The 7,768-nt window shown below is 45.1% G+C and overlaps 1 long non-coding RNA gene across 2 annotated transcripts in view; it reads left to right on the top strand.

Annotated features, from left to right (window-relative positions):
* Nucleotides 1-7,768, top strand: part of LOC115069182 — a 28,619-nt gene that overhangs the window by 19,561 nt on the left and 1,290 nt on the right. For both annotated transcript variants that reach the window (XR_003848462.1, XR_003848461.1), the window contains exon 6: nt 4,768-4,910. This is a non-coding gene — a long non-coding RNA (uncharacterized LOC115069182). The remainder of the gene's footprint in view (nt 1-4,767; nt 4,911-7,768) is intronic.

Raw genomic sequence — 7,768 nt, 5'->3', positions numbered from 1 at the left:
TTTTTTTTTTTTTTTTAAAGAAGTAAAAGGTTGTTTTCCTTTCCTTCGTATCTTTTTCTCTCAGAAGGGAGAGAACAGCGGAGACTGTTGGAAGCTTGAGGTGAGTCATAGCTGACTCAGAGGTTGTGGGAGAGACTGGGAGACAGAGACTGAAAGATGTCGTGGGTTTTTATTGCTGCATTAGCTCTGGCTTACCAAAAACCTGAGCTGCAATGATTGTGGCATGACGACTTTTATTAGACAGATAAGGATGTCAGCTGAGAGGCAAGTTAGCTGGCTCCGAGCTTATGTGAGTAAGCGCCATGTTCTTACGTTCTTCTGTTGCAAGTGGCTCCAAAGTTTGTGAGTGTATACTCTTGGGGCCTGCAGGAAAGCCAGTGGAAAGGTCCCGGGTTAACAATATGGGGTACAACCCTGGTGATGCTGGCCAGCCACACTGAGCAAATCACAGCTCTCACTCTGCCGTCCAATCTTGAGAGGAAGCAACTGTATTGCTAAGTTGTGATACCCCTTGTTTGAGACAGGGTTTCTCTTTTATTGGTGGTCCCTCTGTCCACCAGGCTCGCTGGCCTGTGAGCTTCCAGAGATTGTCCTATCAGACCACAGGAGGCCTGGGATGACAGACTCACGACTCACACCACCACACCTGACTTTACATGGGTTCTGGGGATTCGAACTCAGGTTGCCAGACAGAGACATGCTCAGGGAGAAGCATTTCTCAGCTTCAAGATGCCTTGCTCAAACAACCCAGAAGCAAGGACACCTGGAGTTGACCCCTCAGTGCTAATTCCAACCATTCCTAGGTGTGTGCTGGGCATGCCTCTGTCTGCTCTGTCTGCCTGAACCCCTTACCAGGCACACAGGATACATCACTTGACAAAGTTATGAAGCTGGTTGGAGTTGAAGTCCAGACCCTCTGGCTCCATGGCCACCTCGCACTGCTGCTCCAAGCCTGCTGAGATAATGGCTTGTGGCTCCCTGAGAACTTCAACTTTGGCTTCAGTTGATTTAGGAAATATTTTCATTATGCCTATTTCCAAACTTATATTTTTTTGTTTATTATAAATAATGCACATTGTTTTTAAGACAGTCATTGTAAAATATAACTTGAGGCATACTTAGAGGGTGGGAAGGGATTTTAGTAAATCGGTCATTTGGAACAGTCTGGTAAAGCTCTTTGGGTATTCTTCCATGAACTCAAAGTTTTAGCCAGGTGTTGTGTCTCTGACTATGTGGAGAAAGGGAAAGATTTTTGTATTTGTGTGCAAAGGTGTCCCAGTGTCGTCTTGGTCCTCAGCTGGAACCACCCCCTGACAAAAAACAAATCTTGGGAAACCCGCAAGAGCTGAAGGAAATACCATGTAGAGACTGGCATTTCGTGCCTGTAATTTGTTATGTTCTTGGCCCTTGTGGTAGTTTGTATGAGACTGTTTTTCTGTTTGGAGACATATTTCTTGTTATATTTTAAAAATATTCTGTCTTTAGGAGTCCTTTTAAGTCTAATGATAGGAGGGAGAAAATATATAAATGAGTTCTTTTTATTTGAGTCTTTTTCTTTGGAAGATTTCATGCTAGCTTGTTCAGCAGGTATTTATTGAACAGTACCAAGGAGACTGTGAGGATAAAGGACTACAGGTGGACTCTGTCTTCATTCGGCTTCTGCTGGGAGAAAGTGTCCCTTCCTGATTGTCTCAGTATGGTTTAAGAGGTGCTATGTCATTATGAATGGTTCTCCACATAGGAGTAGAAGTACTTATGCTGGTCACGATCAATATCTGTGCCTAATCTTTTAGCAGATGGATAGTGGGTGGGATAGATGCAGGTGGATATGGAGGGGCAGGACCCAGCAAGCTCGGAGTGCTGACATAGTAGAAAATGTTACAATACCTCACAGCTGGCCAAACTCAACACGAGAACCAGCTTCATTGACGCTCGGGGCCCTTCCACCCCATCTCTGTTTCTGTCCTTCTGTCGTTGGGGAATGCTGAGCAGGGCTGCGTGCTGCCCTTCCTCTCTGCCTTCCTCTTCTCCTCTTTCCTGCTCCTCCTCTCCCTCCTTCCCTCCTCTTCCTCGGTGTCTTTTTCTCCTTCCTCTCTTTTCTTCCTTCTTGAACATTTTCTGTTGGCCTGGTGCACTTGAATTTGGGTGAGACATTTTCCATATCAGGCATGAATCCACCGAGAGAAGGAGAATCACCTGCAGTGACGCAGTGGAGCCCAAGGCTCTCTGCTGTCACCTTCTACGGTGTTTTCCTCTCAGGAAATTCTATGCTCATGCTATTGTGTTAGAATATTTCTCTTTCCTCTCTGCCTAAGAGCCCATCACCTTTTGTGATCCACTCTCCTCCACAAATGTGACATCCTATAGTGGGGACTTCTTTGACTTAGTACCCAAAATTTGCTAATTTGGGGGTTTGTCCCGGGACGGCAAAATGCTCATGTTTAAATCACTTGAAACTCCCTGGAGACTGATAAATCTGCTCACGACATGATGTTCAGTAGTTTGTGGCTGTGAGGAACTTCGCAGCTGGCTCTGTATAAAGAGCATTTACATTTTGACTCACTATTTTTCCTATTACATAAAATTAAGTTGAATATCCATGATGCGAGGGATGAATGACTTTTTAAAAATATTTTATTTTTATTTTTTATGTGTCTGAGCATATTGTCTGCATGCAGGTAGGTGCAGTGCCTGTGGATGTTAGAAGAGGGCATTGGGTCCACTGGAACTGGAGTTACTGATGGTTATTAGCCACCATGTGGGTGCTGGGAATCCAACCTGAGTCCTCTGTAGGTACAGCCAGTGCTCTTAACTGCTGAGCCATCTCTTCAACCCAGTTTTTCTTATTGTAAATCACATATAACCATCAACTGTATGGGATCCATAACTGTCAAGGATCAACTGGATAGATTTTGCTTATTTTTTTGTGTATGATGTCTATGTGAGCGAATGTGTGGGGGGCAGAGGAGAATCCCTGGTGTCCTGTTCCATCACTGTCTTACCTTTTCCCTTGAGACAGGGTCTCTCACTGAACCTGGAGCTGGGCTGTTAGTCAGCAAGTCCACTGATCCCCTGTTTCCACCCCCAATGGCACTAGGGTTACAGGTATGTGTATGTGGCCATTCCCAGCTTTTTATATTGTGCTGGGAATTTGAACTCAGTTCGCCATGTTTTCAAAGCAAACACTCTTACCCACGGAGCCATTTTCCTAGCCCCAAATTTACTTATTTCTAAGATATTCATAGAAATATAGGAAAAATATGATGAAAAAATAATTAGCTAAAATATCCAGGCACTGGTTACTATAGCGAAGCAATTTAATTCTGATGGCTAATTTTGCTTACCAAGTTAGATAGACATACAAACTTGATTTTGTAAGGTGAAGGAGCGTAGTGTAAACATTATGTGAGCATGATGCCGTAAATAGCTACGCACAGAGGTACAGCCAAACACACTGTTCAGTGTTCTAATTCTAGAAGATGATTTAGAGATATTATGATTAGCTTCATATTTATCTAGGATTATTCACCTGAGGAGAAAGCACATTATTCTTGACATGCAGTAAGAGCCTGCGTTTCGTTCTATAATTAATTTTGTGATTTAAACTTTTATAATTTATTCACTAAACCTAATAAGCAATGCAGTGTTACATAATGAGTGAATTTAGTTTCGTGAGTAAAATCAATGCTCAAACGATCTGTCATTATACAAAATGAGCTGCGGTGTTGTGGCTGTGGGCTTGGTGAGATGCTTCCCATCTCTTACCCTAACCATCTTTGATCTAAGGATAGCACTTTTACGAAAGAAGTCTTCAGAGTTTTTATATGATTACATTGAGGTGAGGATTCAGTTCAACATAACATCATTGACTAGTAGTTTCTAGATTTCTGCCCAGACCTGAAAATGCCCTTTGCCAAGCATTGCTGTTGTCTGCCTGTTTTCTTTTGGGGATTGCACCAGGCAGGATTGGGATTAAACACATTCCTGTGGTGTAAGTATATTGGCTAACAGAGGCTCCCTTAGTTCGCCTGATTTTAATAAAGATGATGCAGTTCTCTCAATCCTAGTTTTTCACTTTTTGGGGGAGGGGGGTCTTTTTGAGACAGGATCTCCCTGTAGCCCCAGCTGACCTGAATTAGCTATGTAGACCAGGTTGGCTTCAAACTCACAGAGATCCACCTGCCTCTGCCTCCCAAGTGCTGGGACTAAAGGCGTGTGCTACCACACCCAGCTTTAGTTTAAGAAAGCAGAAACTGGGCTGGGCATGGTGGCGCACGCCTTTAATCACAGCACTCAGGAGGCAGAGGCAGGTGGATCTCTGTGAGTTTAAGGCCAGCCTGGTCTACATAGTGAGTTCCAGGATGGCTGGGGCTACAGGGAGACCCTGTCTCAAAAAGACCAAAACAAAACAAAACAAAAAAACAAACCCAAAAAGAACAAAACAACAATAAAAACTACTGTCATTAGGGTCTCTTGGGACACTGTTCTCTGAGGACATGTTCCTGCCTGTCCCCAGTCCAGGCAGACTGCTCTCAAAACCTGGGTAGGGTGAGCGTCTGTGGATTATGAATGAACCCCTTTGCCCTTGTGCATCCATCCTATGCAGTGGAAATCTGCCCTAGAACAGCAGCTGATGGATGGAAGGCCAATAGCACAGAGCATGACTGGACTTCTGACCTCTTTCTTCGGACGGGGCAGCATGTCTCTGCATGCTGGGACATCACATCCCTACCCTGATCCAGACTCCACCTCCTTTCTTCCTCGCAGGAGCTGTGGAGCTCAAGTGTGACTGCTCAAAAGGGATCCGGAGAAACCAATGCTTTCCAGCATGGAGCCCTTCCTGAAAGCCGCCACAACACACTTAAAACCCAGAGGAAATGAGGGAGGATCAAGGGCAGCGGGAGAAGCAGGTGAGCGCCCCATCAGTCTGAAGGCTGCGGCTACAGGAAGGAACTTTGGCAGCCGTGTTCACTTGGCAAGATCGGGACATGACCTGAGCTTACACCAAGTTACATCGCGGCAAATTATTTTTCACCAAGTTCTCTGTATGTTAGGATGGCTCCACCAAGCTCTTGGGCAGAGGACAGATGAGCACGTCAAAGACCTTCTAATTAGTCTCCAGGTGCGGTAGAGGGGCTGGCTCTCTGCTTTCAGGAAAGGGTTAAACCCCAGCTCCTTCTGCGGTCTTCATTTCAAGCCAATGTGAGGCTTACCTAGTCTTTCACCTAGAGTCAATCAACTTGGACATCGCTGGAGTTGGTATGTCGGTTGTGTTTGTGTGGCTATGTCTCTGTGAGAGGTTGCGAGGGTAAAGGTTTATCTTCAAGAATATAAACTCCAGAGGTAGAGACAGACAGATCCGTGGAGCTCACTGGCCAGCCAGCCTAGCTAATTGGCGAGCTCCAGGTTAGGTAAGAAGACCCTGTCTCAAAGCAAAGCAGAACAGTAACGCAGACTGCAGTTGTGGATGACTCCTGATGCTGACCTCTAGCTTCCAGATGTACCCACACCAAAGTGCATATGTACCCACATGCATGCCCCACACACATGAGCATGTACACACACACACACACTCAAACATACATTGTATGTTACTTTCCATTGCTGTGATAAAACACCTGACCAAAAGTGACTTATGGAAGAATTTGTTTTGGCTTATGGTTCTAGAGGGCTAAGAGTCCATCATGGTGGGGAGGTGTGGCAGGAGGCAGCTGGAGCTGGAAACTGAGAGCTCATAACTTTAACCCCACATGAAGCAGAGAGAGCAAGCTGAATGTAGCTCAAGGCTCTGAACTCTAAGACCCCCCCCCGCCCCCCCATCCCCCGTGAGACACTTCCTTCAGGAATGCCACACTGCCTAAGGGTTCCATGACCTCCTCCAAACAATATCACCAGCTATGCAAATACTTGAGCCTATGGGGACATTTCCCATCCAACATCCACCCCCAAAGCTATGTTGAAGTCTTTGGGTCTATATACTTCAAGAAATCCTTTTTAATGTATTCAAGCAGCCTTTTTATTTGGACATTTCAATAATTAAGTCAGCAACTAGAGCCTCACACAGAGTTGTGTCAGAAGAGGATACTAGGTTTCGTAGTAAAGCATCTAAACTTCTGGCCATTGTCCTTCTGTACATTTATTTTAAATGGACAGAAGATATTTTAATGATACCAAGATGCTATGGTTTAAATACGAGATGCCCTCCATAGTGCATGTGTGAAAGCCAGAGCCCCAGCTGGTGACACTATGTGGAGAGGACCTGGAGAACTCAGGAAGCAGGACCTAGCTGGAGAAAGGAGGTCACCCAGACAGTCTTCAAGGTTGTCTTGTGTCTGACCATTTCCTGTCTTCAGATCTCCTCCTCAAGTGTGTGGGCCGAGGAGCTGTGGACCGAGTGCTCTGAACTGCAAGCCAAGCCAGGATTTTCCTCCTTTAATGGCTCCTGTCAGGTATTTCATCAGTGATGAGAAAAGTACAGGTGTTAGTTTGAACGTCCCTGTACTCCCTGACTCCAAAACTGTACAGAAGCCTTGGTTGGCAGAGTGCTTGTCATATAAGCAGGTGCCCCAAGTTCCCCTAAAACCCAGGAAAAGTTAGACATGGTGCATGCTTATAATGCCAGGGCTAGGGAGGTGAAGACAGTTGGATCCCTGGGGCTTCCTGGCTGGCAGGTGTCCAGTGAGAGATCCTATCTCAAAAAGTAAGGTGGGGAGCAACACAAGAAGATGCCTGAAGCCAACATCTGGCTTCTTCTCACATGTGCGCGCACACACACACACACACACACACACACACACACACACACACACAATCCAGGACATAAAAGGAAAAAACGAAATTTTATTCCTGAAACAACTAGCTCTCCATGTCAACACTGTTAACATTTGGGACAGAATCATTGTGTAGTGGGTGTGTGTGTGTGAGGGGAGGTGCATCTGGTGCTTGGTAGGACGTTTTGCAGCACCCGCAGCCTCTGTGAGCTCTCTGCCCCCTGGTGCAACATCCAGAAATGTTCATGGATCAGTTCAGCTAAGGGTCACATGGCAGAGTGAAAATGAAGAGCTCAGAGCTATTGTTTTTGTCAGAGCTTGTTACCTACATTGTGTCCAGGGAAGTAAGTGTTGAGAGGCTGATCTGCCAGTAGACTTCTCCTTCATCTGCCAGGTCTCTGTTCTTTATTGACTGGAGTTTGAATTTGCTTTGGATTTATACAATAATTGAAGTTCACACAGAGCAAGTATTGATTTTGACGTCATTATTTGTGACTGAAGAATTCTAGATGCTTATATAAGATTCCTAACTTTCTGTGCAGAAGACACCGATCATGGGGTGGGTGGTTGTGCAGCACTGGTCTTTCAGTGGGAAAAGGATGTTTGGAAGACAAGATTTAAGTGAGACCCATTTTAAGATTTAAATAACTGGGTGTATGGGTTGGGTGAGGAAACACACCCACGATACACTGTAATTTAGCTGTTTTTATGAATGAGAGGTCGGCAACAGGATTTTAAATAGCCATTTCATTGAACTCCCTGTCTCTCATAGTACTCGGAATTTTCAGAATACTCCATGCTTCCTGCATAGGTTTGAAATCCATTTACTCTGTTCTTCCTCTCCTCTCCATCCAAATTTCCTTGTGCCTCTGGGGTAGGATGTCTGGGCTGCCAGAGAAGTTCCCACATCCCAACTGTGACTTCACATGAAAGGCCCTGTTGTCTTTATTTCAAAATTTCTTTTTTTTACTCTATTCTCTTCTAACATGGGCATGCAT

The sequence above is a fragment of the Nannospalax galili genome, unplaced genomic scaffold (genome assembly GCF_000622305.1).
Source record: "Nannospalax galili isolate Female #2095 unplaced genomic scaffold, S.galili_v1.0 scaffold412, whole genome shotgun sequence".
NCBI classification, from domain to species: domain Eukaryota; kingdom Metazoa; phylum Chordata; class Mammalia; order Rodentia; family Spalacidae; genus Nannospalax; species Nannospalax galili.
This window is presented reverse-complemented; position numbering and strand designations above follow the sequence as displayed.